The sequence below is a fragment of the Corvus hawaiiensis genome, chromosome 25 (assembly GCF_020740725.1).
Source record: "Corvus hawaiiensis isolate bCorHaw1 chromosome 25, bCorHaw1.pri.cur, whole genome shotgun sequence".
Classification (NCBI taxonomy): domain Eukaryota; kingdom Metazoa; phylum Chordata; class Aves; order Passeriformes; family Corvidae; genus Corvus; species Corvus hawaiiensis.
In genome coordinates this window covers 4,476,938-4,503,841 of record NC_063237.1, presented here as the reverse complement: position 1 = coordinate 4,503,841, position 26,904 = coordinate 4,476,938, and the positions used below count along the sequence as shown (strand labels likewise).

Below are 26,904 nucleotides of genomic sequence, written 5' to 3'. Positions count from 1 at the left end.
GAGCTCAGAGTCAGCCAAGAAGGGGAGGGGAGAGCAGAGAGACAGAGCTGGCTGCCAGCATCCACGTCTTGTGGCCTCGTGGCCAAAGGACTTTCGTGTTTGATGGTCACCTTGGTGGTCACCACATTATTTCACTCCTCCTGTTTCCAGAGTGTCCAAAACCCTCACATTATCCGCCAGGGAACCCCCACCCGAGCCAAGGAAACTCTCCCTGAGCAGAATTCCCATTCCTCGCAGGGCAGAGCTCAGTGTGAGCATCTCCATGCTTGGAATCAGAGTATATTTAATGACAAACTTCACCTACCCGCTGATGGAAAAGTAAAATGTCATTTTTTCAGGAAAAAAACCCTTTTCTGAAACAACTTTCAAGTCTCCTTCAAATGGACTTGAGGAGGGAAATGGTGCAATAACTCAGTTACTCTTGGACCCCGAGAGCATCTTCGTTCCTGGAAATAGCTGCAACATTATAATTAATCCTTCCACACCTGCATCAGTCCACAAGCAGCCAGCCTCTAATAGAGGTAGTGTCACCTTTTAATCAGGTTCTTCAAGTGAAGTTTAATGTTGTACTATTTGAATTGCTACTCTGTGTCCTTTGGTTGTTTTTTTTTTTTTTTATTCACTGATTTCTGCTATGTATTATTGCACAATTTTGAAGGAAGTTTTGTCTGTCAATTTATTTTTTTTTTCCACTTAATGATAATAATAAAAATGGATTGGGTAAACAAAACAGTTTCTGGTTTCTGAAATTGTTACCCAGCCTCTGTGTGTCTGGTGCAGGAAAAAGGAGACTTTTTTTTCTGAACATATTTTTGTTTTACAAAACCTAACAGGATCATAGAATCACCGAGTGGTTTGGGTTGGAAGGACATTAAAGCTCATCTCATTCCACCCCCTGCCATGGTCAGGGACACCTTCCACTATCCCAGGGTGCTCCAGCCTGGCCTCGGACACTTCCAGGGATCCAGGGGCAGCCACAGCTGCTCTGGGCACCCTGTGCCAGGGGCCTCCCCACCCTCCCAGGGAAGGATTCCTCCCTGATATCCAATCTAACCCTGCCCTGTGTCAGTTTGAAGCCGTTCCCCTCCTGTCAGTGCTCTCGATCAAACTGCAGGGACTGGACAAGGGCGATCAGAATCAGGACAATTGAGCTTTGTGCCGAAGGAGCAGCAGCTCCTGAGAGGTGCCACCCTCATTCCTAACGCGGTCACGTCTGCCTGTCCCTTCCCTCAAGGTCACCAACACCCCCAGACACCCAGACATCACTTCCAGCCTGTCCAAGCTTCACCTCCACGATTGCACAGCACCACCTCCCACGTTATTTTCCGTGCTTAAAACCCATTTCCACAACACCCCCCGTCCCTGCACGGTGCGTGTGCAGGTACAGCCGGCACCTGGAGAAATCCAGCAGGATCTCTGCTGGCAGGGAGAGGTAATGAGCAGGCAGCAGCTCTTCACACGTCCCTCATTTCCCAGTCCGGATAATTGGAAAGGCAACATGTGATCTTGGTGGACATAATTGAGGCGTGCGAGCATCTTAAGTGTTGCACTTCATTAACATTTAGCTTAAGGCAACGTTAACAAACAGTCGTCCCTTCCTCCCCGTCGCCCCCTCGGTGGAGAACGAAGCTGATTTTTCCGGCTGCCCCTGGAATAGATTGTTCCCCCCGGGAGGTACAAGGAGTTACACTTCATTCCCAGGCACCTACTTTCTGCTGGAGGAAGCCACGCGACTCTGAAGCCTCAGCGCTGTCACTGAGAAAATTTCAATGGAATAAGTTTGCCTCCTCTCCTAACAAAAGCTGCAGGTTTTTATGGATAGGGAAGATTTCCACCCTAATCCTTTACTACCTTCACCACAGCAAGCTATAACATTTTTCCCCACCATGATGAGAACCCATCAAAGAGGAAAATTCCAGTTGCTGGAGGAGCTTTGGATGGAGCACAAGGCACAAACCCATCCAGGAGCTGGATCCAGGCTCCCCTCACTCTGCTGCTCCTAAAAATTCTCCTCTTTCCCCCAAATAACACCAGGGGCTGCTTCCTGCAACCACAGGGAGGGGAAGATGTGGATCCTGCCTGCAGGAGCGAGGAAACCAGGTGGAAAGACAGCAAAAAATCCCTTCCCACCGTGGGTTAAGCTTTCCACAAAATCGATGGGCTCTGATCTTGAGGGAGCAGCTGAAGTTCTGGCTCACTGCTCCTCCTTTGAGCAAGCACTCCCAGTGCCTTGTGCCAGACTCCCGAACGATTGTGTTTAGCCTTTCTCAGCTGGAAAGATGAAATAACTGAGGAGATTTCACAGCAGAACTCAAGCTGGATTTTGGGATGGAGGAGCCAAGAGCTCCCAGATAGCCCAGCCAAAGGAAGGAAGGAAGAGAAGGTCTGTGGGAAGGAAAGATTAATGCTAACCATCAACATCTTGGCTCCTACCACAAACCTCCCAACCTGCCAAGTGTGGGATACAAGAAAAATGGCATCTTCCAGGATGTGAGGTTTATTTCTTTCCTGTAAATTACAGGCATCCAGAAGCCCACATCCTCAAACTCTCAGAGCTGGGCTGACATCATGCCCAGAAGATTTTCTCTCTCCAGCCTCTGCAGACTTGGGATCAACTTAGGGAGCAGACCTAGCCTCTTCTGTTTCAGAGCACCTGCGTGGGGTTGTGCTGGAAAAAATCCCAGGATGATGGACGGTCATAGAAAAGGAACTAGACAGCAGTTTGGGAAAGAGGGCCAGGAAGACACTCAGTGAGCAGGAGTTCATTAAATTCATCCTGAAGCTACAACTGGACACTGGCAGTACAGGAGGGGAACGTTTTAGAGGTGGAGGACCTGAGGCAGAGGTGGACAAGAAGTGATATTCACGTCACCAAGCCTCTCATCTCCAGGCTGGCCTGGCCAAAAGAGAAGGTTTATTTTCCCTGGATCTTTCTGTAGCCAGTGGGGGGGAAGCAGATGCCCTCCAAGGAGGAATTTGGAACCTGAATGGAAGTTTGGGGCTTGACTGATTCTCAGTCGTTTTTGTACACTGAGGGAATGGCTGCCAGTGCATTTTGTATCTCCCCAAGCCTGAGATCCCCAACGGTAGCGAGAAGAAGATGGAGAAGAGGTTGGAGGTTCCTCCTGGCCTGGGCTCTGTGCAGGATTCATCCCTGCCCAAGCTGAGAGGGTCACTCCAGGCCTTGTCTGCAGCCAAGGATGAGGCACAGCAGTTCAGAGAGTGCTTCCCTCATCCTAAAATAGGTCAGACTCTCTTTGCTATAACGGGAACTCAACGGCGACTGCCTCACACTGAGCCTTGGGACTGTAAGACACCACAGCCTACGTGAAACGAATCCCAAACCCAAGATCCGGGTGAGAACATCCCCCCTGCAGCCCAGCAGCTCCTGAAGCACACACACCCCGCAGGCTGGAGAGGAGCCCTGGCCAAACATCTCCTCTTTGTTAGCACCCCTTCCCCAGCTCCAGTGGAGAGCAGCGCCGCAGTTCCTCTCCCAACACCCTCGCCAAAGGCTCCCCCTTCTGTGCTGCCGGCCCCCTTTGGGGTTAGCCTGGCTCTCTGAAACGGCACAGCTTTCCTTCCCCCCCGCCGGGGCTTTCTCGGGATCCCTCAGAGAGCCAGGAACAGAAGCCTGGAGGCCAAATCCCAGTTGTGTGTTCAGTCACGGGACCAGCTTGGTTTCCCATCCCCTTTGCAGTAGCTCTATGGAACCCACAGCCAGCCTGTCTCTGTACCCTGGAAATTGCCACAGCAGACTCAGAGCTGGTAAAGACAATAGCGTGTTTGGCTCACTCATCTGCATCAACACCATTTCCAAATGTACTTTTCCCTCCTAAACTTATTTAACCTCGCGACCAAGAGCCACAAGGATGGCGAGCTGTTTGTTCCGAGCCCAGATCTCCCGGGAGAGCAGGCACAAAGAATAGAAGGCAGCCTGGAGAGATGGGAAGAGGGAAAATCCAGAGAGGGATTCGAATGCATCGCCCTTGGAGACTGTGCCAGTGACCTGCTAAGGGTCCAGCCATCATAAATAAATAGGCTGCGTTTATTGTCTGGCCAAGCATGGTAATGCTTGAGCCTCGTCCAGCGGGTGGGGCCACGGCCGGCCCCGCTCCCCCGTGCTGAGACAAAACAGATGTCGCTCACCCCCGGCCCGTTTTGCCGGGTGATTTGTGCTGCAGCCCCTCCTCGCCCACCATGGATCAGGGGGTTTTGTAAACGCCCCTCCCCAACCCCCCCCCCAGAACCAGAGCCAAAAACTTCCGCCGTGGTGGTGAATCCTAAGCACAAGGAGCGACAATGCCAAGGGGTGACGGTGCCAAGGGGTGACGGTGCCAAGGGGTGACGGTGCCAAGGGGCGCAGCCCAAAACCTGCGGCGATGAAAGCACCGCGTTCCTCTCCTTCTGCACAGCCCCACCAGATGCTCCCAGCGGTCCTAAACCCCTCCAAGCCAGACCCCAGATACGCTCGCGGGAGGGCAGAGCTGGGAACCGGCTCTGTCTGTACCAGAACCCATAATTCACTTTTTAACCTGTTTTTTTTGGCCGGTTCGGTCCAAAGTGGGCAGTTCCCAGCCGGCCCTACTGCCACCCATGTGCAGTAGATGGCAGCAGAAGCTTTAGTCACTGGCCACCAAACTCGAAAGGATCTCTCCTCCTCCTCCTCCCCCCACCTTTTTTTTTTTTTTTTTTACTTTTTACTTTTGGTGGCCTCAAAAATTATTAGTTCCAGATGAGCTCCCGCCATTGTAATAGTCCATTTAACCCGATCCACTCTGGGCAGAGTCAGTGCAAGTTCAAATGCAGCATTTTCACGTGTAAACCACACATCAGAGACATTTTTCTGCGCAGCTCTGGGCATTCCTCGTGCAGCAGAAAAGGGGAAATGCAGAAGGTTAAACCTCACACACACGGCCCCGGCCGTGGGCAACAATGGCACTTTGTCAAGCCAGCGCTGCCAGAGCGGGGCTGAACTTCTGAATTGAACCAGGAACCTCAGCACTGCTTCTCCCTTTGAAGATTAGCACTAATAAGCCAAACCAGTGGGTATTTTGTTTTATAAGGAAAGAGCATTTCAAGTCACGTACGCTGCTATTGTTGGACACAAAACATGTTCTGTCTCTGCCTGTGGTGACTCCAGCGACTGCTCCACGCTTGTCTTTTGCTGGGATTACCTTTATTTTTATACTATATTAAATTTACCTCCCACCATCTTTCAGGCCCGTTAAAACTGATGACGTTTCCCTGGGCTAACTACACATATATAGAGTAAAAAAATTTTATTAGCATATTATTTTGTTATCATATTCAGATTTTGCGCCTTTTGTGGGTGAAGTATTGAGAAACAATAATCAAAACTAGCAGATTTCCCTCCTACTGGAATAACAGGCGCGTCCCGTATAAACAAGCTCCATGTAAGAGGTGCATTAAATGATTTGTTTCTGGTAAACGAAGACAGCTCTAGCACAACACATGGAAAATTTCATGTTGTTTGCTTTTGTAATTCACTGTACACACAGCCTTTAATCTGAGGATCTCCAAGCACTCTGCACAGTTTAATTAAGGCCCACAACTGCCATGTTGGGGAAGTACATTAAGCGTTGTTATGCTGATTCTTTACAGATGGGCAGGCTCAGGGGCTGAGTTGTGCGCTCCAAACTTCCCTCTCCCCATCCTGGATGGGTCCTTAAAGCTTTTCCATGTGGCCTTCCCAGCGGCAGCCAGAGAAAATAGCTGAACTTAAAACCCCAACCAAACATGAAAACCTGCTTTCATCCGGGGCTGAGCCTTCCAATGTCACGCTGTACCTGCAAAGCATCTGACTGCATTCCCACTCCCTCAGTTCTGGTGGAAAACTGTGTTTCTGCCATGTGGATCAGCACAGGGCCTGGGTAATTCTGCGATTCTGCCTTAAATACCACCCCCCCCCCCCCCCCCCCCCCCCACCAGCCTGCCTGCAACGGGTTAAACCCCAAAGCCATGTACCAACATGACCCCAACATCGGGTCAGGAGCCAGACACCATCCCAAACTGAGACCTGCGGGCCCCAGATCGTCTATTTTGCTGCAGAGCTGGGAAGAAGAACATCCCAGCATCTTGGCTCCCAAACCCCCATTTTTTCCACGGTATTCTCTCCTGCGGGATCTGTATGGAAACCACTCGCAGTGCCGAAGCCACGGGACAAATGAATGGGAATTCACCCTGCCAGTGATATCCATCATGAGACACAAGGCTGCACAGGGGAGGGGCACGCTGAGCCCTAACCAGCTGCACATGTACAGTGTCTGCCTCATCCAGCCCCTGGCCTCGGGGATTGAACAGTTGCTAAACCCTGGGAGAGGGATCGGGAGCAGCCGGGTCACTCCCTGCTCCTGGCTGGTGCCCTCACACCTCAGCCACTCGAGGCCACCACTTCCTCGCTGGCCTTGGGAATGGGCAAGCAACCAGCTTTGGCCAGGGAATGAATAGGTGCTGAAGTCATTCAGCTTTTCCCAACATTGTTCCAGCTCTGGCTGCGGAGCAGTTCTCCATCTCTCCCTTTTCCGTATTCCTTCCCCCTCTCCTCTGCGAGCTCCTTTGTTCTCGTGTTTACAGCGGCATCGATTTGCTGTCAGAAAGCAACATGGCCTTGGAGTTTCTGTACACACAGCCCAAACCCAGCCGCCTGGAACCTGCCCCTCTCACACCCTGACTCTTGCCACAGGCTGCACTCGGCGTTCCAGATGTCACTGCCCCTTCCTGCTCCTCTCAAACCCGCTGGGGAGAGTGGGGGGCACAAGCCATGGCCCCTCACAGAGCCCCAGGGAAACACCTGGGCAGGGCCAGCTCCTTCTGCTCCTCTTTCAGTTCAGACGTCTCAAAGGTTTTGGTCATGTTTTCCTCTTGTGGTTTGAGAGAATCCTCTCCCTGCTGCCTGAATGAAAGTGTGGGTTTGTTCTGCGGAGTAAGCAGCCCCAGGACTGCTGTCCTCGGTGTGTTTGCAGAATAGATAGAAAACACGACAGGACAGGGCGTAAACCATCTCCCTCTGGTCTACCAAGATGAAATCCAGCTTCTGGGTCTCTCCTGAAGAGCTGAGGGATTGCTCCCAGCCCTGCTAATGCTTTAAATGGGACCATGGCCTTCATCTCACCTCATGAGGGCACCTGGGGGAAAAAACTGCCAGTGGTCTCCATGCTGGGTGCTGCACCAATTTCCATGAGCTGTTAAGAACTCCCTGCCTCTCTCAGCTTCCAGCAAACATTGCTCCAGGTTTTAGAGCACAGCTCTATTTATTGCCACCTCACAACCCTCCGGCCAAGCCTCTCGTGACCATTCCCTGGCGTGTGGTAACTCAAGTCCCTTCAGCGGCTTCTCAGAGGGCTGATGCCCCCATTTTCACTGGGTTCCAGTTTCCAGCTCCCCTCTCTTTTCCAAGCTCCATTGCTTTTACCTGCTTTTGTTCAGCTCTCCCGTGAAAGGAGGGGTTTGAAGGGGTGACAGGTCTGTAAATATATCGGATTGTCTCTGGGAAAAAAAAGGTAGAGCAGAAAGAGTGATGGATATACTCTTCCCCTCCTTGCACTTGGGACAGATGAAGGAAGATGGCAGATAATTGCTCTTTATTGTGCCCCGGGTTCACCTTAAGATGAAGGAAGTGATAAGATTTCAATTAATGTCATTTAAGATTCCCTGCAAGCTGTCCTGTTCCTTTCCTGGCTTCTTTCCTCCTCTGAAATTGTGGTCCTCAATGCTGCTTTTGTAACCCCACGGGAACTCCCTAAATGGGCCACATCCTCACCTGGTGAGCACTGTCAGGGCTCCATCGGCAGCAGCGGAGCAACGCTAATTTAGACCAGATGACAATCCCCCCGCAGCCCCGCTCTGGATTTATTATAGGGCAGGATAGATAACATACTTCATTATACAAAGCAGGGATCGTTTTCAGCTTGCCCAAGAATGAACGAGGAGCTTTTCTAATCAGCTTAAACTGATCAAGATATCCAGGCACGGAAAGCCTGATATGATACCAGGTTTCTGTGTAAGGCACCTTACGCTGAGCTTTCTTACTTCCCCGAGGACTGCAGCAAATTCCTTGGGATTGCTTCCTGGGAAAGGGAGAACGCAGGGAGCTGGAGCCCAGGGAGCTGGCATCCTGTTGAATAGCACACACACTGGGGTAGAGAGAAACCTCCACTAGATATTTGAAAAATCAGAAAAAAAAATATACTAAAAGAAATAAATGAGTGCACGAAGCTGCTGGTGAGATTTTGCACACCAGAAACATTTGAATTTTGATCTCATTTTACCTAAAGCCAGAAGAAGCACTGAATCACCAAGGTATCCTAGAACAAGCCCCAACATCTTGAAAACGTTCACACTGCTCCCTTCAGATTTTCAAAATGTCTCCTTACAAATATCTGCTGGCACGCAGTCACAACATCCTCCTTTCTGACTGTGCCGCTTCGGAATAAAGCAGAATTTCCACGCAAAGAATGACTCCCGGCTTCCACAGACTTCCTAAATCAACTAAATTATATGTATGCATTTATGGCTCCAAACAGCAGTGAAACCCCCCCCCCCCCCGACAAACATCCACCAAAGCGGCGCAAATAGCTGAGGTTCTTCCCCCCCCCCCCCCCCCCGCAGATACACTAATGTTTATTGTACCCAAGAGCATCCATTTTCGCTCCTCTCCTATATATACACGCATGACGTTTCCATGTTCTGCAGCTCAGCTCCCTGGTAACATCCCACCCTCCAGGGGAGGGGGAGAAGCCTGGGAGCAGCGGGGGAACTCAGCGAGAGACCCCCGGCTCGGGCGGGAGGAGGGTGGGGAAGGAGAGCGGGGCTGAGATTTTTGTGCCTCCTCCTCCTCGAGCACCTGAACCCAGCCCTCGCCCTGCCGGTGCTGACACGACAGAGATGCCACAGCAAACACTGATTTTCCTGCCCGTGCCCTGCAGCAGCAAACCTTCCCCTGCTCCTTTTTTCCCTTTTTTTTCTTTTACAATAGCCATTCCCAAGGTGTGAAATCTGCGGGAGGGGGGGCAGGTTGGGGAGGGGATGCTGCATCTGTGAACATGATTACAGGCTTAAAACGTGTGAAGTCTTTTCAGATTTAATGAACCAGAATGTGACTTTCATTTTGGCTGTGCATATTTTGAACCCTAATATATGTTTATTTAGTCTAATTAATTGCCTTTTTATTTTAAATTTTTCCCCTCTGAAAGATACCTGCTCAGCACTCCCAAGGATTTTGCGGTACCCACACACTAGAAAGGCTGTTCCTCCGCAGTATATGGGCTGATACCTCCTCGTTCCTGGGTTCTGCACAGGAGGAGGAGGCTGATTTGAGAAGGAAACACTGCTCTTCAACAGATTAGAAAGTCATTTTCCCCTCCTAGGTCGATAGTGAGGCGCTGCATTCACCTGATGTGGTTTGAGCAGACGCTGTGGTTGGAGATGGAAAAGTCAGACGGGGGGTGAGGAGTTGTGCAGAGCCGTGGGATTAAGGAGAGGCGGGGACAGCATGAGCGCTGCACAAGTGACCTCCTCGGAGAAAGGCAGGGACTTACATTTGTCCTCTGTGATTTCTGTCCTCCAGCTCAAGAGAGGAAAATAATATGGCAAAATAAAGCAGGAGGAGGAAGTCCTTGAATGCCAGCAACAGATATCCTGGCACATCACAACCGACTGAGCCACAAGTCTTTGAGGAGCAGGTAGCACAGGCTGGCAGCTTGGAGATGGAGAAGCTGGCACAGCCTTAAGGGAAATCCTTCCCAGCAGCTCCAGGACAAAGGGCAATGCCAGCCAGAGCCGGGGCAGGGGGTGGGAATGTTCAACCGAGCCCCTTCTGATGCAGAAGATGATTAAATAGGTGATGTTCTACAGAGAATACACACAGAGCACATATAGAGCCTTTCATCTGGAGACCTGCTTGTTGCTCTAACTGCCTTTGTCCTGCCAGCTCAAACCCCTTTTTTATTTCTCTTTTCCATCATCCTCTGGATGTGATGCAGCAGATAAAACCTCAAGTCCTGAGCATGATCCGTCCTGCTCAAGCAATCCCCATTGATCATGGATAGAAAATCTGCCTGCCCTGATGGACAGGATGATCCATAAACCCTGCCAGCTAGGGGAAAGCTGCTGACTTGAAGTGAGCAATTGCAAGGCTGCATCCCTTGTCTGCTCCCTGCAGACCTGGGGCTCAAGTCTGAAACCCTCATCGGACAGTTACCGATCACATTTTCCTGCCCTTGAAACCCTTCACCCCAAACATCAAACAGGACTTTTTTTTTTCCCCCCCTCTACTATGAAAAGTTTTTCAGGACAGGAAAACCGTTTCCTGTCCAGACCAGACACCGGCTTCCTGCAAGCTCTCCAGCAGATCATGTAATCCTACGCCCCTATTTGTGAAATGAAGATGATCGACTGCCTTTGTCTCCTCTACTCAAACGTCCAAGCTGTGGCCCTTAAAACACGCACGTGACCAGGCATAACTCTGCCCTGATCTCACACAGCACTGCAGCAATGCTCATAAATAATGGCAGAGTTACGAAAGTAGCATTTACAGTAATGCGTCAGAGCGCAGGATGACAAAATCGCCTGGGTTTACTCTGAATTTACATGAGAATAAACAAGGCCAGATTTTTGCCCTAATTCCGCAGAAGGGCCCCGGGTTGTGTGTCTGTGTTCCATCTCCTCACCCCCACAGCCTCTTACGTGGAAGTTCATTTATTTTAACACGATGAACCTGGAAATTGAAGTTTCCCCCGGCCACGCAGCCCTGCGGGCTCTGCTCAGAGGTGGCTGTGGGTGGTGGATGGGGATGTGATGAGGGTTTCGCTCCATGACTCAGCCAGGGCAAACTTTGGGCTGCCCCTACACATCCATGTGCACCCCAACAGCAACAGCACACCTCACCCTCTGGAGAAATCCATATAAACCCACCAAAACCAGCTCTGCTTTGGGAGGACAGAGAACTGAAAGGGTTAACTGGCTGCTTTAGGGATGAGCTCTGGTTACACAGAGAAAATTTAAAAAAAAAAAAACATTTTGGACATGGGCCACGAATGCAAATGCTCTGAAAAGTGGAATTGGTGAGGTCAGAGCTGGTGCTTCTGGGCTGGTAGGAATGAAATGGGGGAGTCCCCAAGGACCAGTGGGGTTTCTGTCTGGGCTGCAAAGCATGAGCCATGCTCCAGTGGGGGAAGGAGCTGTGCTGGGGAGGTCAGGGCATTTATTCCTTCCATCCTACAGCCCTGACACCTTCCCAGCTGGCCCACACGGTACCTGCTGCCTTTTCAGAGGGTGAGACTGGAGTATGGAGCTCCAAGGAGATGCTCCTGACTCCTGGCATGAGGAGAGCCAGGAGTCACCTTTCTTGCCGTGCACCCCACGGGGATTCATGGAAGCCACCATCAACTTTCAGACCCCCAAAATGCCGTAATTCTGTTAACTGGACCACTGACCCCCTGGGCCACCCTGGGGCATGCCCAGCTCTGCAAAAGCACCTCAGTGGTGGCCACAAAGGAGGTCCACGAGCCACTGCAGAGTCATGGGAGGTAACCCGTGTGTCCCTATGGTGGACTGGGGCTCCTGGCTGACAAGGGACAGGCTGGGATGACTTTTCAGGAAAAGCAACGAGCAGGAAGAGACGAAAAGGAGAGGCAGCAGCCCCAGCAAGGCTGGAGAGGGAGTTCCATCCCTCTCCGAGATGGGCTGTGGCTGCTGGCAAGCAGAGGACTGGATTTGATGACCCAGGCGATGCTTTGCTCCCGTGGGAAGGGGGATGGCTGTGGAAAAGCCGGGTGGTTATATAAGAAAACCATCTCTGCTGCGGCAGCATCACGACAGCAAAGAGCTCAGGAGGAGAGGCAGGCAAATCTGCTTGCTAGGCTGTTCCTCTGTTCAGACACTGCTGACAGCCCAAACAGGGACGGGTTTAGGGCCAGGGTCTGAAACAACGGGGTCCTGCTCGGTTACACGCCATAAAGTGGAACTTCCTGCTCAAAGACCTCTGCACAGAGCGGGATCCTGATGGATTTTCTCCAGGGTTGGGAACTGAGCTTTCCCACCAGCTGCTCTCCCGTCTCCTCCCGCCTGCATGGAATGGTTTGGGTTGGAAGGGACCTTAAAGATCATCCCAGGATGGTCCATCATGGAGTTACAGCAGCACCGCGGAGCTTTCTCCCCTTTGCGTGGGGAAAACTTAACGGAATTAATGCCAGTGATCAGAGAGTCACAGAACCACAGGATGGGGTGGGCAGGGCCGGGGGATGCGGCACGACCCCGGGGTGTCCCAGCATCCCGGGGATACCTCACAATCCCGGGATATCTCAGGATTCCCCGAATATCTCAGCAATCCCGGGATGTCTCAGGATCCCGGGATAGGGGTGGACCCGGGGATGTCTCAGGACTCGGGGATGTGCCAGGATTCCCGGGATATCCGTCTCAGGATCCCGGGATATCTCAGCATTCTCGGGATATGTGTCTCAGGATCCCAGGATATCTCACGATTCCCGGGATATCTATCTCAGCATTCCCAGGATATCTGTCTCAGGATGCCGGGATATCTCAACATTCCCGGGACATGTATCTCACGGTTCCCGGGATATCTCAGCATTCCCGGGATATCATCTCACGGTTCCCGGGATATCTGTCTCAGGATCCCGGGATATCTCAACATTCCCGGGATATGTATCTCACGGTTCCCGGGATATCTCAGCATTCCCGGGATATCATCTCACGGTTCCCAGGATAGCTGTCTCAGCATTCCCGGGATATCTATCTCAGGATCCCAGGTTATCTCAGCATTCTCGGGATATCTGTCTCAGGATCCCGGGATATCATCTCACGCTTCCCGGGATGGGGCCGGACCCGGGCCCCGCCTCGGGCGCGCGCCCCGCCCCGCCCCGCGCGCATCCCTCCTCCCTGCCCTCCCATTGGCTGCCGGCGCGGGGCCGCAGCCAATCAGCGCGCGCCTTCCCCGCCCCGCCCTGGCAACAGGGGCGGCCCCGCCGGGTTCATCTGAGGTGCGCCGGCCCCGCCGCGGCGGCAGCGCGCACGGACGGCCCGGGCGACCCGGCTCCCATCGCCCCTGGCCCGGCTCCCATCGCCCCTGGCCCGGCCCATTCCCTCGGGCACGGCCGGCCGAGCCCCAAATCCCCCTCCTGACCCCGCCCCGCCACCGCTCGGGCTGCCCCGGTACGATAAACCCGCCCTGAGCATCACCCGACAGGCGCTGAAACCACCACGAGCTGCCTGGTTTCCGTGTCACATCCCTTTCCTGGGGTATTTAATATAACTCTATATTATATATATAATATATGTAATTTTTTATATATATAATATATATATTTTTATATATAATATATATAGTATATATAATATATATACTATAAATATAGTATATATATATTATATATATAGTATATATATTATATATATAGTATACATATTATATATATATAATATACATATATTTAATATAACTCTATATTCAATTGACTTCCATATTTAATATCTATTCAATACACCTATGGATTTAATACGTACTCAATGCATTTATATATTGAATATACTTATATAATCAATATACTTATATACTCAGTGTACTTATATGCTCAATACCCTTATACATTCAATATACTTATATACTCAATATACTCATATACTCAACATATTTATATATTGAATTTACCTCGGAAAAAACCCTTAATTTTATATATATATATATATACATATATATTGAATATACAGACGCAGCCCGTTGGGGTTGCAGCGTGAGAGAAGAGTTGAAATCCGTCGCCAAAAGGTTTAGAAGAGGCTCCACGCTGCCTTTCCCATGTAAAGATCAAACCCCTCTGCTCGCTCTCCTCGCTATCATTTTTAATTAATGAAGGCAGCAATGCCTGCGGATACGGAACCGGGGAGAGAACGCCCTCCCCATCCCTCTGCTGTATTTCCTTTAAGGAAAAAAAAATGGCAGGGAATAATAATAATAATAAAAAAAATCATAATCAGCAAAGATGGCAATCGTGCAACAGATCCAGGTGATTAAGCACAACATGTTCGTGGTTTTTGCAGGGGACGAGGGGGTTACGGCTCGGGGCTGGGCTCTATGATTTATGTAAAACATTTTAGCGCACCGGAAAATAGACAGCGGAGAAAATCCAATTCCAGATGATTCAAAAGGCACAAAGACAATGGGAGAAAAGGACCAAGTTCAGCTCATTTAAACGCTGTTAATTGTTCATTCCCATAGTGAGACGGTTCCTTCTGCAAATGAGAGAACAAACCCTTTAACGCTGGGTCGGGCTTTTTTTTTTTTATTAGCACCGTGCCAGGACTGAAGTGAACCCAAATAATCTTAATCACTGCATAGTACGCGCTGTTTGATGGCTTTTTAAAGAAAGAGGGAGAAGAAAAAAAGAAGGAAAGCCGCAGATAATGCCCCACTGGCACAAAGAGCCGGAGCCAGGTTGGGAGTCACTGCAATCTGCGCCCAGACCTCTTGGAGGTCTCGAGCACCGCTAGAAACCGGCAAATGAGGGGGGGAAAAACCCTTCCGAGAGGGAACAAAGTTCCATTTACTGCTCACCGGTGAGGGCTGCGAGGGGGTGGCTGCACCTCCAGCCACGCACCGGCGTTCTGCTCGAGGTGCCCTCCACTTTATTTATCCGGTTATTTATTCATTTCCCTGCGCGAGAGCCGCACCAGAGCCGGCGCTCGGGCTCAATTTTCGGCTCCCGACAGCGATGGGCGCTGGCAGGGGAAGGTCGGAGGCTCTGGCGAGCTGCCCTCGCCCCTTGAAGCCGTGCCTGACGTGACTATAAAAGGCGAGAGGAGGGAGGAAAAAAGAAAGGGGCACGAGGAGGAGAGACGCCGCACGGATAAATGCGGCACGTTTAGGGGAGGCACAGACCCAGCTCAAGCCGGCAGGGGACACAGACCTGGCTGCCAGCCCGTGGCAGGGTCCCTCCCCAGCCCCTGGTGCCTCCCTCGGGCTAAAACACCCTGAGATGCTCGCAGGGATGCGGGTAAGGATCCTCCTCCTACCTCGGCAGCAGTGCCCTATGTCTGTCCCACCTGCGGGCTCCAGATCCCCACAAAAAGTGATTGAATTCCCTGCCCGTGCCTTTTGTGTCTCGGTGTAGCCTCTGCAGAGCAGGAGTGGCTACTGGTGCAGCCAGCATTGCTCGTCCCCAGCGCTGGCAACACAGAAATGCAAGCGAGGAGAAGCGGTTTTTCTGCAGAAAACAGAGAAATTCGCATCCATGGCTGGGAACCGCAGAGGAAAATCAACCCAGCTCGGCAATTCCTTGCCCTCTCATCTCCTGTCTGGGCTCCCAGAGGAATTCCTGGGCCCAGCCCTGCTCTTGGACCAGCTGAGGGTGCAGCGCTGCTGGGACAGGATGAGGGATGAGGCTCCTGCTGGGACTGTCCCCAGAAAAGACCCCAAAAACATCAACACTGTATTTTTCTTGCGAGTTTCCTAGTTTGTGCTGCCTTTTGGTGTGGCACAAGCTCTTCCCTACCTGGACTAACAACAACCTGGCTGGAGTCACACACTGGATGAGCAAGGAAAGGGCATTTCCCAAGCAGGAATGGCACTGGAAGTGAGGAGCATTATCCCAGCCACATTCCCGCTGCACTGCTGCCAGGACAAGTGTCCCAGGCTAGAGCAGAGGTCAAGGCTCCAGCTCTTCTCTAAGGACCTGGCCACCTTCTTTAATTTTCCATCCTTCAATTCCCACAAAATGGAAATACATTCAATATTTGCAAAACCCGGGGCTCCCCGAGGAATTGCTGTCGTTAAGGGCTCCACACATCACGGGGAAAACATTTGTTTTTGCTATTAAGAGAGCCAGTCCCCCTCACACCGAAACGCAACATCTCTGTTGTGTGTGCCTGACAGTGTTCCTGCCCTGCTCCAAAGCACGCCGAGGGAAAAACGGGAGCCTTTCACTCCATTTCAATGGACTTTGGAACAGGCCCCTCATGCAATATGCATTCAGTCATATAGTGCTGGCAGAAAAGGCTCCTGAATGAGACAAAATATCTAATCAGCTGCATTTACCCCGTGCTTCAGTCCCCCACCTGCACCAGGATTACATTTGAGAGCGTGCAAACTGTACCAGAGTTTCCTCTATAGCATCAATCACCACATTGTGCCGCCGCATTTTGCATCGGTGAGGGAAGCAATTTATAATTTGAGGCGGCTTCGAGTTAGGAAGGAACTGATTACAGCCCGAGAAGTTTGTGGCTCCCCAGAATTCCAAACCCCACGGCTCGGGAGGGAATCATGTGCGGGGGGTTTAAATGGTGCAGCGTTAAAATGGCTGCTCCACCTCAGCCTGGAGGTAGGGAAATATTCCAGGGAGAGTTGTGGTGGATCCCGAGATCCTTGTGAATGGAAATGTCATCTCCAGAATGTATATCCCATTACCTGGGAGTGGAAAGGTGCTGCTTAAAAATCTCAAAGTGCTTCAGTCGTATTTTTTGTTTTAATTTTAAGGTGAGACACAGATCTGACAACAAAGCAGAGCTGGAAGTGTTTGGGAGAGCTGCAAGCTTGGAATTTTTTCAGGCAGAAATTACATTCCCTCCATGCTGAAACCAGCATGATTTGGGGAAAATTTTGCTGTGGTGGGTGTCAAACTGAAGGAGGGTTTTGTGCTTCTGTTTCTATTCCACATTTTCCATGCTGACCTTGACAGAGAGTCTGTTTATTAAATTTGTGGGCAACACAGAGCTGGGAGAGCCCCACCAGAATGTTAAGATCAGAATTAGCCTTCAAAATTATCTGGATAAATCGAAAAATCGTCTGAAATAACTGGCTGCAATCCAACAGGGATAAAAGTACGAGATATCGGACAGAGGCAGGAATATTCCAAAGCATAAACAAGACCTGGGGTGATGATGAGCTCTGCAGAAAGAGACCCAGCAGTGGGTGACGAGCTGAACAGGGTGGTGGGGCAGAGCCTGGAGGATTTCTGCCCTTTTCCTAACTGGAGAGGATGGAGCTTGCAGGAATGAGGGAAAGGGTGCTCACATCCTGGGAAAATGATGGCTGAGGAAAGCTGGATGTGACACAACGCGAAGGAGTAAATTCAAATTCAGGCAAAGACTTGGTGCCACCATGCGGCTTGGGGAAATTCATCCTTCCCTGAACCAAACCTTGTCTGTCTTTGCTTGTTGGGTGCTCTCTTTTTTCCAGGAATGAGCCAAGAAAAACCAAGACTGTGACAAACGACAGAGAAGTTCCTTTTCCATGTCAAGACAGAGCTGTGTCCTCACTGGGAATTTGGTGCCCTGAGTTTAGACCCCTGTGTGCCTCTGGTCCCTGTGTCTGCTGCTCCTGAGCTGACCCAGACATTGCCAACCTCCTGCTGGAGAGCTGTGAAAGGTGTGGTGATCTCCTCCCTGCGTGAGTCACTTCTCTCATGGAAATTGGAAGAATTGCTATTTTACAGGTGCTGCATTGCTGCTCGAAAAATGCTCAAAGAGCCAGAGACCTCTCAAAAAAAAAAAAAAAAATTAAAAATATTCAACCAAAAAGCTGCATTTCCTGGGGGTTAAAGCATCTTCTGGCACTTGGGGGGTGATGATTATTTTTCCTGCCGTGCCACCAATTCTGCAGATGACCTTGGGCTTCTCCAGCACCCATTTCCCTCAGCCCTAGAGGAGACACCACACCACCAGCCCAGTCCCTAATGAGAAAGATACCCTGTGAGTGCAAGGTGTTATCCTTCCCCATCACTAATTACCCTCATTTATTAGCAGACCACCTCAGCATTTCTGCCTCCTCCTCTGCAGGGTAAAAGCCACACTTTTAAACACGCACAAAGCTTTCTTTTCCCTTCAAACAGCATCCTGGATTTTTGGGTAATTCTTCAGGGGTGCCACTTCCAGGAGGGGGGGGAGTGCTTCCCTCTGCCTTTATTTCTGAGGAAAACTTGTGCTGCCCCAACCCAAGGCCTTTGTGTGCATTGGCACTGCAGAAATAAAGCACCAAAATGGCAAATTCCTGATAAATGCAGCCAAGGATCCGAGAGCTGCACTCGCATTTCCCTGCTCCACGAGCACTCTAATGGGGGCCAAATTAATGTGAGATCTGTTTTTTCTCAAGGCATCACCATCACCTCAGAAGTGAAATACCATGAGGAGATCATAAATGTGTCCTTGAGGTGTAAAAGAAAGGCAGTGAAAAATATGAGCACAAATAAAAACACTGGCTCAGGCTGCACACCCTGAATATTAATTTTTCTTTTTTTTTTTTCCAAAATAGTATCTTCCTTTCAGGCTGAAGGATGTATGGCTTTATAGATAGCTGTTAACCTGACACTGACTGATAAAAGTCATCATAACTTGGGGGCTCTTCTCTTCCCACAGAGCATTTAAATGAAACCAACAATAATAATAATAAAAACCAGGAATCACTGGGAGTTTTCCCAGGGGAAATCCTGCCACTTTGTCCAGGTAGGATTCACATCCAGCTTGTGCACCTGAACTTCCTGGCCACGCTGAGACCCAGCAGTTCAGCAATCAGTGGCCACCTCCGCCCTACCTGTAGCAGCCACAGGTGAGCTGGAGCTCAGATTCTCTGAGCCAAAAGTGACTCCAAGCCAATTTTGTGGGAACACTCTGGCATTTCCCAGCTTGGAGAATCCTTGTTCCCTCCCAGAGCAAAACCCAAGCCAGAGGCTGCTTATCAGCAAACCTGGTGTGTGACTGCTGGTGTCTCACCTCTGCTCTCCTTGGAGCCAGGAGGGCTTAAGTCACTTATCCAACAATTCTGGCTGAGAGTTACAAAATAAACTCCTTTCCCCTCCTTTTCTGGGCTGTTGAGTTAAAAATCACAGAGATTTCCCCCCTTTTTAAAATCTGCCTTGCTTGGGGTTGCTTTTTTTGTTATTCCTCACCCACAACTCTGTTCAGAGCGCGTTGTTTGGCTGCAGAGCCAAGGGCTTGAAAGCCCAGCCTGCCAAAGCCCAAACTGCCCCTGCAACTCAGTCCCTGTCCCTTTGTGCCTGGGGAGGGTGGGACAGGGGGAAGGATCAGACAGGCTTAATGGCAAATTAATCATCATTATCATAACAGGCCTCGTCCATAACACACGCATTCCAAGTTATTCCAAGGGCTGCGCTCCTCCTGAAGTCACTGCTCCTTATTTTATGCACCAGCCCTGGCATGGGGAGAGACAGGAGCATAAAAAGCACAAAATCCTCAAGATCAACCCCTGCAAACTCCACGTGGACGGAAGCATTGCCCACTCTGGGATTCCTCCTTCAGGGAGGCAAAAGAAACCCCAAAACATTGAATTCCATGCCCAAACTTCTATCTGGGTGGGTGTAAATGGAGCGAGTGACCACCAAGCTGGGCAGAGGCTGGGAGAGCTCTCGAAGGAAAAGCTCTGGACCTTTTTTTTTTTTTCCTGCTTTTTCTCACAGAGTGATAAAAAAAGCCTGGCCTGGCTGGCTGTGCCAGAGCCTGCCCCGAGTTTGTGTGTCCCCAGCATTCATTAGTGATTACATGCCCCCCGAACACCTGCGAGAGCAGCTCATAAAGCACGCATTCATGGGCCCTGGCAGCACCAGCATGGGAACTGCAGGCTACAGGGCGACAGTCATTGTATCTCCAGATAAAAACATTCTCTCACTGAGCCCTCTGAAAATAGAAGCTGGCTGCAATTTCAGTTCGGCACCACACGGTATTTAAAGGAAAAAAATAAAAATAAAGAAGGGTTACTTCACCTCGGTCGCTTTTAAAGTCAGTTAAGTGCATGGCTGGGGTGCTGTCGGTGCACAGCAGCCTCTGCCACACAGCAGGGACAAATCACAGGGTCCCCAAGTGTTTCCTTGCTGGAGCATCTGGCAACGGTGCCATTTCTTCCCTTGCACTTCCCATTTATTCCCCCTTCCTGCCCACAGCAGCCCTGACAGGGGCTACAGTGTCAGGGTAGTCAGCAGGGAAAGGCCCTGCCTTCAGTGGTCCCACTGGAAGTATCAAAACACTTAAAGAAAATAAGAAGATCATTAAAAGAGAGAGAAAAAAGCACCCACGACAAATAAAAAGGCAGGAATCCTGGCAGTGAAATGTTAGAGCACAATGGTGCCTCACATCGGGGCAGGGTGTGCTGAGAGGGGTTGCAGGGGTTGGGTGCTGCCAGGGGCTGGCTCCAAATGTGTCCCCAGGTGTGGGCTGGGGGCCAAAACGCTGCCAGGACTTACAGGTGCTCGCTGGAGGTGAGCGGGTCCATGTCCCACCTGCCCTCACACAAACACAGCGTGCTGGAGACGAAGGGAATGTCACTGCCAGGGGAGAGGGAGCCCTGTATTTCGGGATTTGAAAACGAAGCCTAGTTTTGAGGAGCTTGTGAGTTTACTCCTTCCAAAAGCAGAGCAGCAAAAAGGACCTGGAGTGGTTTCGGAAGTGACACAGCACAAAGGTGGGAAGGGTCTCTGCTGGCACCGAGATGGGGGCTAATGCGGGCACCCTGAGCCCTGGGATGTGCCTCTGTTCCACACCGCCGTCCCCCGGGAGAGCTTCGGGATGGTGGCTGGAAGTGCAGCGCAGAGGGGTCCGAAGACACAATCCAGCCCTGGAATTCAGACTCCGTGTGAAAAATCCCTGCTTATTCTCCTGCACTGGGCCCCTGAAGAGAAATGAGGGTGAGGAGTTTGTCCCTGCAGCCTTTGCCATCGGCCACACCGAGCTGCTCGCACAGGAACAGAGAGGAGCTCTGCTGAAACGCCTTCATTTGCTGCCGATGCCTCAGGGGAGAAGGAGAGGCTGCCAGAAGAGTTTGGGACACTGCTCAAAGCTGCAAAGAGAGCAGCAGAAGCGGCAGCAAGGGACACCTGGATGTGTCAGTGGGATGGAGCTGGGGTCTTGCATCACTGCTTACACCAGAGCAATAATCAAGGAAGGTGATTCAGGACCTGTGACAACATCTTTTGGGTGGGAACATGCCTCTGCTGGCTTATTCAGCATCTCTGTGATGTGACAGGTGTTTCCAGGTCATCCCCTGCTCAAGATAAACCCTAAAGCTGACAAAGTACTCAGCACATCTTCATTTCTTAATGCAGATCCTCCCCTCCCACCACAAAAATGCCACCTGTACAGAACGCAGTGCCAAAAACCAGGGAGATCCAACCAAGAAGTCCCCCTCTGCTGAGTCCCAGGCTGACAGGAGTGCTTTTAACATTTATGATTCTCGAGGAGATGTCGAAAACAACTGCATTTTTAAAAACCTCTTCAAAGATTTGCTTGACACAGATTTCCCAAGCAGCCAACCTGGGGTTCACCTCATGTAAATTTTATTCCCCTAAAAATTTAAATGTCTAGTCTGAAGCAGCTATTTAAACTCCCTCTCTAGTTGGTGGAGAGGCATCACCACCTCCAGAGGGTTGTTTCTCCCATCCTAAGTCCCCCTAACTGTAGGATTATAGCAGGAAGCAGCAGTGGAAACATGTCAGGAGCATTGCAGTTAAACCACAATTCGAGAGCAGCACCAGAGGGATTTTAATGATTGCACAGAGGGCAGAAGAGCTCATTTTTCACCTCAAAAGGGAGAGGAAAACCAAGCCCTGGCAACATATTCCTGGAGCACCATCCCAATAAAGTCCCCTGTACTTTTCCAGAAGGACCCGTGCCGAGCTCGGAGCTGCTGCTGGATCCAGGGAAATGCTGGAATGCACCTGCCTCTGCCCACGTGGCCTCTTCCCCAACCACCCACAGACCATCCCAGCCCTTCCAGGCTCCTCTGCACATTCCTAGGAACCCACAGGCTGTGGTGGGACACTCCTGCCAGAGCCACCCTCCCAGACTGGCAGGAAACACCGGCCTTTGGGATCACCTCTGGTTCAACACTGGCCTTGGAGCCCCGAGGCTTGGCCTTTGGGGTTGTCCCTGTGACTTTGAGGATTTGGGAAGAGGTGCTGCATGGCTGGGAAGCTGTAGGAGGATGCCAGGCATTTCAAAGCAGGGTCCTTTTGCAGGGTGAGGAGGAAGAACCCCGGAGTTCACACACAGAGCCGGAGACCCCAAGATCAGTGCATTACATCCTACATCCTGAGCTGCCTCCAAATCCCACCATTTCCACTCTGTTGCTATTCAAGAAAGTGAAGAAAATACCATCTTCTTTCAAAGAAGGAAAAAAAGGAAAGGAAAATATGCAGCAAACTCTCCTGTGTGTGTTTTTGACTTAGTAATATCTGTAGCCAATTTTCCCAAGAGACACAAACAAACACATGCCGAACCGGAATATCAATGAGGGCTTTTTTAGAGCAGGCACATTAAAATGCAAAACAGGAGATAATGAGATAAAGCAGCAACTTACAGGTTTCTTAATTCCCGATTTTTAAAGCCCGTGAAGTAGCTCGAGGAAGGGAACTGCGCTGAATCTGGTGGAGGGCTTGGCCGGAGGGCAGCTCGTGAGGCTGGAGGAGTGACTGAGGGTAGGAGAGAGGAACAGGGAGAGGAGGGGGATCAGGGAGCCCATGAGAGGCAGGTGAGAGCGTTTAATGGCTGTGAGGTTGAATCCTCATCTGAGGGATGCTGCTCTGCACCTGTGTGCCCTGGGTTTGGAGGGGCAGAAGCAGCACAGGGAGCTGGGAATGGGGAGAAGAGGCTGGGAGGGTGGAGGCACCCTCACATCCTTCATCTCCCCGTGATGCCTCACCCTCAGACCATTGTTCCTCACTGTTAGAGCTGCTCAACACATAAAAATCACTCTGGCAGAGGAGGGGACCCCAAGAAGGGGCAGAGCACCCTCCTGCACGAGCACTGTGGGGTGCTGGGTGAATTTGGGCTCTGGGACAAGCCCGAGCTCGGCTGACGGTGTAGCAGCAGCCTCTGAGGCTTTTCTGGACTCAATACAGCCATGCTGAGCAGCAGAAAGGTGGTTTTGTTCCTCCTTTCAGAGCTCCAGCCCCGCTGAATAACAGCTCCATGTTTTCCCACCCGTCTGCCTCGCCCGCACTCCCGCAGCCCCATAGGTGACACTGGAAAATTCGGGGTCACTTTGAGGAGGTGACATTTTGGGTGCCGGTGCCAAAAAGATCATGAAAGGAAAATGAAAAGAAGAATGAATGAGAGGAAATGGAGAGAGGGGGAAAGTATAAGAAAGAGCCATTATTTAACCAGACCTGGCCAAGGGTAAAGGTTTTAATTCTTTCCAAGTGCCATATGTGGTTGCCTGTGGGGGAAAGGCAAAGCCATATTTATCTGACTGAACCAATAATTCATATCTGTTTCAGAAGCCGACTTTGGTGGATTGTAGATCTACAGCTGTTCCTAGTCTAGGTCCAGACTTTCCCGGTGGGAATCACTGTAGCAACACGTCTGACTTATAGGATTCATATGGAGGGGGATAGGAGACCCAGAACTGTAAATTCAAACCGTGTGTACGTTACTCCTATGTGTTCAATTCAAAAGCATTTAGAGCTTTTCAAAACAGTCCTTTCACTACAGGAAAACTCCCCCACACTCACAATTTAAAGGAAACAGATCTTTCATGTTTACCCTTCCTGTTTCTTGTAGGAGGTCTTGAAATAAAGGTAAGAATGCAAAGCCGTTTTATATTTTTCCAATAAAATTTGGAGCAGTTGCCCTGTTGGACGTGTGTGTGTGTGTGTGTGTGTGTGTGTGTGGAGGGGGATGGTGGATGTGTTAGGGGGGGAATAAATCACCGTGTCAGGATTAAACAAAGAAGGCTCAAGAAATACTTTGACTTTCCCTAGTTTTGCTAAGGACTACTCAAGATTATGTTTCTCCTCAAATTTGTTTTTTGACACACACGCCCCTCACAGCTTAAGGACCATCAGAGAGTGACAAGAGTATTTTTTAGTTCATTTTTACAGCAGAAACTTTGGCGTTTTCTTTTAGCTGCTTGAGGAAGAGCCACCTTTCTCCCTGGGGACACTCAGAGCTGGTGTCACTGCCGGGCACGTGGAGCTGGCCAGGTCTGCGTCTCTCGTTGCTTCTTGAGGAACTGACCCAGACCCAAACACAGAGATGGGGAAGAGAGATCCTCACCCAAACCCCATCCTGCTGAAAATGTCAGGAAGGACCACGCACTAAGGAAGAGCCAATTTCCCTCAGAGATCTGTGGCTGAATCCACGGCAGAGCCCTGCAATCCCTAAGATACCTCCCACTGCAGAGACAAAACAGTTCTGCCACAGGGCCAAAGCACAAGTCTGCCTCAAAGCTGACTTTTGTAACAGGTTTTAGCTCTTTATTGATCACAGCAGCAAACCAGGTGCTCCACAGCTACTGCAGGAGCCTGAATTAGACCTGGAAACCCAGAATGGTTTGGGTTGGAAAGGACATTAAAGATCATCCTGTTCCAACCCCCTTTCCATGGGCAGGGACACCTTCTGCTATCCCAGGCTGCTCCAAGCCCTGTCTAGCCTGGCCTGGGACACTGCCAGGGATGGGAAGTCCACAACTCTCTGGTCAACATGTTCCAGGGCCTCCCCACCCTCACAGCAAAGAATTTCCTTCCAATCTCCCATCCAGCCCTGCCCTCTGGCACTGGGAAGCCATTCCCCGTATCCTGTCCCTCCATGCCTTGTCCCAAGTCCCTCTCCAGCTCTCCTGGAGCCCCTTTAGGCGCTGGGAGTGGCTCTAATACCCCCAGAGCCTTCTTTTCTCCAGGTTGGACCCCCCCAGCATCCAGTCTTCCATTTCCCCCACTCCTTCCAGCAGATGGGTGCTGGGAGGGTGATGGATTCAGTTCTGTTTTCTGCACCTTGCCTGGGAATCCTGCCCTGCAAGGTGCAGAGAGGAGCTGCCCTCAGCCCCGTGAGCCCTGGGCTGCTGTGTTTCCTGGGCACTTGATCTCAGTTTTGTTTGCTTTCTGTCTCTCTGCCTGTGTCATGTATTATGGATGATTGCCATGTAAGCTCTCCTTGCTCACCACGCCAAGGAAAATAAGGAGTTTTGAGCTCTGAGTTAATCTGTGCTCTGTGCCTTAGCAGAGAACCACTGCAGGGCTCTTCCCTGGGCCAGGACACGACAGAAACCTCCCCAAACCAGGGATTCAGAGTTCCTTTTGCACCAGTGGAGGCTTCAGCCCATCTTCTCTTCCCTCCTGCCCTTCCCTTGCTGAATCATCCTGCTGGAGGGCTCACTGTAAACCAAAGGAACAGGAGATTAATAAGGATGGAGACAGCTCCACAAATTCCACAGTGCAAGCCCTGAGTCAGACGCCTCACAGAACAACAGAGGAAATTGTTTTCCTCCTTCCCCTAACACATGAACCGGTGGGATTTTTTTTCCTCCACTGCACTCTGGAGCACAGAGCCTGCCCAGAGGAAGGACAATTTACACCTGGGAGCACCCAGGGAACTGCCAAGGGTGAGGTTGATATCAGGGGAGTTTCAAACCTGCAGAGAGCGCGTTGCAGTTCTGACCCAGATGTCAAATCTCTGCTTCCTGTAACATCACTTGCCACGGGGTTTACTCCAAACCTTAGGAGAGAGCTGCTGTACTCCTGGAACCAAATGTCTGAGGATGGAACACAGTGGGGATGACATAAATGCATTTTAACAGGGGCATGGAACCTGGTAACTGCAGCAGGCTCAGCCCAAATCTCCACTTCCTCTGAGCAGGATGAACTTCAGCAATTCAGGCAGCATCCAGCACTTGGAAGGATCTATAAAATTTTGGCTGCAACTGTCCTTAGCTATGGATTCAGATTTCCTATAGCCCTGACCTTAGCATCTCCCCTTGAAAATGTCAATGATGAGCTGCTGCTTAATATTAATAAATTTTATCTGCATCTCAGCAAGGGCCTGCTCAGATGCTCAGGCTCAGATGAGTGCTGGGACATCTCCCTAGGTGAGGGACAATATTTCAGGACCCTCTCTTGACTCTCAAAAGAGCCAAAACCTGGTGGTACTCTTGACTCAGGTGGTGGATGGTGGTAGAAAAAGCAGGAAAATACTTTAAACGGAGTTTTTGGCCAAGAAAAATCTCCTGTTGTATGTCCTAAAAGAGGTTTTCATGGAGAATACAGTCATTTCAAGCCCTGCTCTCAAAGGCCTTATTGGTAAATTGGAGCTGACAGAAAACTGCTTCTCTCTGAATTTCCCTGGCCGAGGCGTCACGTTGTGCTGGGTGATCAATGGGACGGGCAGTGACAACTCACAGCCATTCCTGGATGACTCCAAAGGCTTTGCTGCCTCTCCTTGGGAAGGCTGAATGAAGGGAAAAACCACTCTCAGCACCCACACCAAGCTGCAGGCCCTGGACCACACACACACGATCTCCTGAGATCCAATCATCCATCTCTGCATCCATGCTGCACTGAGAGGGACCAGAGGTGGGAGCTAAAGGAGGATCCAACAACACCGTGGGACACTGAAAAATTGTTTTACACCAGTTTTTGAGGCATAGTTGGGAATATTTTAAGAATAAGAAGCAGTGCTATGGGGAAAACAGCCTGCTCTGGGTGTGGCTTCCACCTCACCTGAGCCAAAAATGGGGAGCCATCCACCTGAACACTGTTCTCTCTGCAGAGAAACCCTCGAAAGCTGCCAGCTGATACCTCTTTCCATCCTTCCCTCTCTGTTTTCCTGCTCAACAGCACCTTGGCGAAGTATTTTCTAGAAATATTTTATGATTTTGGGGTCTAGCTTGGAGACCTCCACAGGTCTCCTCCTTCTCCAGCAATTTCACAAATAAAACGCTGGCAGGGGGCTGGAAAAATCCTGTTTATCTTCTTCAGAGGGGAGGTTTCCATAGGGGAGGGGATCAAATCACAGCAGCCAGCATCTCTCCCTCGTGTTGAACCTGGAGAGAGGCCCCCTGATCTCCCCATGGACAGTTTTAAACTGGTTCCACTGGGCATACTGGAGGCACAAGTGCAGCACCCTGGCAGCAACACTCTCTCTTTCCTAATTTTTAGG

The 26,904-nt window shown here is 50.6% G+C and overlaps 1 protein-coding gene and 1 long non-coding RNA gene across 7 annotated transcripts in view; one reads left to right on the top strand and one right to left on the bottom strand.

Moving 5' to 3' along the window:
• SORL1 (sortilin related receptor 1) overlaps window positions 1-730 on the top strand; it is a 46,692-nt gene extending 45,962 nt beyond the window's left edge. For both annotated transcript variants that reach the window (XM_048328620.1, XM_048328621.1), the window contains exon 49: window positions 339-730. The gene's annotated coding sequence lies outside the window, so the exon portion shown is untranslated. The remainder of the gene's footprint in view (window positions 1-338) is intronic.
• LOC125338196 overlaps window positions 1-26,904 on the bottom strand; it is a 95,072-nt gene that overhangs the window by 39,891 nt on the left and 28,277 nt on the right. The window contains exon 1 of one of the 5 annotated variants that reach the window (XR_007208221.1): window positions 22,331-22,520. The exons of the other annotated variants lie outside the window; for them this stretch is intronic. This is a non-coding gene — a long non-coding RNA (uncharacterized LOC125338196). Of the gene's footprint in view, window positions 1-22,330; window positions 22,521-26,904 lie in introns of those variants that run through there. 5 annotated transcript variants of the gene reach the window in all.